This window comes from Otolemur garnettii, unplaced genomic scaffold (genome assembly GCF_000181295.1).
Source record: "Otolemur garnettii isolate 467f Iridium unplaced genomic scaffold, OtoGar3 scaffold00109, whole genome shotgun sequence".
Lineage (NCBI taxonomy): Eukaryota > Metazoa > Chordata > Mammalia > Primates > Galagidae > Otolemur > Otolemur garnettii.
The window spans coordinates 5,280,860-5,282,628 of NW_003852504.1; the positions used below are offsets into that span (position 1 = coordinate 5,280,860).

The 1,769-nt window shown below is 47.3% G+C and overlaps 1 protein-coding gene across 1 annotated transcript in view; it reads right to left on the reverse strand.

The window, feature by feature from the left end:
- Positions 1–1,769, reverse strand: part of GPC4 (glypican 4) — a 130,018-nt gene that overhangs the window by 11,034 nt on the left and 117,215 nt on the right. The window lies entirely within an intron of this gene.

Consider the following 1,769-nt stretch of genomic DNA (forward strand, 5'->3'; position numbering starts at 1 on the left):
CCTCAGTAGAGAGCCGTGGCGTCACACAGCTCACAGCAACCTCCAACTCCTGGGCTTAAGCGATTCTCTTGCCTCAGCCTCCCGAGTAGCGAGACTAACATCTCATGCCCTTCAGCAACCAAGGTGTATCTTTCCCCCACCCCATACAAGTCATTCTTCCAGTACCCCATTCCCTCCCATCGTGTCTCTCTTCCACACATACATTACTCAATTATTAATTATCAATACTTCAAAGTCCTTTCACAAATAACTTTCCAGGGTGAGCCGTAAGACACTGGCATGGAGGCCACCCTCATCGGCCCACCATGCATTCCCTGTGATAGTGTCCCAAAACCACTGCTGTCTTTGCCAGACTAGAACACAAACACATCTCCCTCTTAAATACATTCACTGTCTTTTGAACCTTAACTGCCACATCAAGGATCAGAAGGGTACTCAGTGTGTACTCTGTTCTGTACCAAGAGCTGTGCAGAAGGCAAGATGAATGTATTCTATAGGGCAGAGTATGAGTATCTTTAAACAAGGCTTGGGAAAGGTAAAGCATGGAATGATCAGGGAACTCTTGATGGAAGAGGTGGCTTTCACTTAGGTTTTGAAGAAAGGGACTGGATACAAGTGACCAAATAAAGGGAGAGCATCACAAGTAGGGACAATGACGTGAACAAAAGCCATAACAGAGTGTACTGGGCATGTCATGGCAGCTCAGAATGGGCTTGAGGAATTGTGGGATACTAAGGCTGGATGCAGAGGAGCGGTATGTGGGGCCAGAATTTAGAGGGGCTCACACACCAGGCAGAAACTGAGACACGATATGGCAGGACACGGGGGTTACTAGAAGTTCTTGGAGAAGGGAAGCAACAAGGATGGAAGCAGGGCTGGCTATCCTCTACAGAGAAATTGGACTTGGTCTTATCTTTCTAGTTCTAAAAGATGGGCATAGAAGCACTGATTCCATCAGGCTTAGAAAGGAGGTGGGGCGCCGTGGCTCACATCTGTAATCCTAGCACTCTGGGAGGCTGAGGCAGGTGGACTGCCTGAGCTCAGAAGTTTGAGACCAGCCAGAGCCAGAGCCAGAGCCAGAGCAAGACCTTGTCTCCAAAAAAAAAAAAAAAAAAAAAAAGGAAAGAAATAGCCAGGCCTTGTGGTGAGCACCTGTAGTCCCAGCTACTTGGGAGGCCAAGGCAAGAGAATTGCTTGAGCCCAAGAGTTTGAGGTTACTGTGAGCTGTGACGCCACAGCAGTCTACTGAGGGTAACAAAGTGAGACTCTGTCTCAAAAAATGACTTAAGAAAGGATCATGGCTAGGCAGTTAGAAGTTCCTGTCTTCTCATTCTCTCTGTCCCACCCTCCTGTTTTGAGTCAATATCCGAGGATCAGTGCACTCCTCCCTATCAGTACCAACCAGTTCTGCATCCCAGAGTTGTGGAAGCAGACACCACAGCAGGGAACAGATGCTGGGGTGGGGCAACCCGCAGTGCGTGTCACCTGCTCTCAAGTGTTACTTTGGAAACCACTTATCGACAGTGCTCTTAGGAACAGAGGATTAGTAGTGCCGGGAGTAAACTTTCCCCGTCAGGCTCCTATCTAGGCACACCCCCCCACCACCAAACAAAACTCTAGACCCAAAGAGGGAAAAACATACAACACCAAAATGGTAATGGTATACACTAAGGTCAACAGTATCTACAAAGAATTAGGATTTGTCCACAGTTTTAACCAGTTCCAAATGTTTGCATAGGCTCTGAATTAGTCCTTTTTTTTTTTTTTTT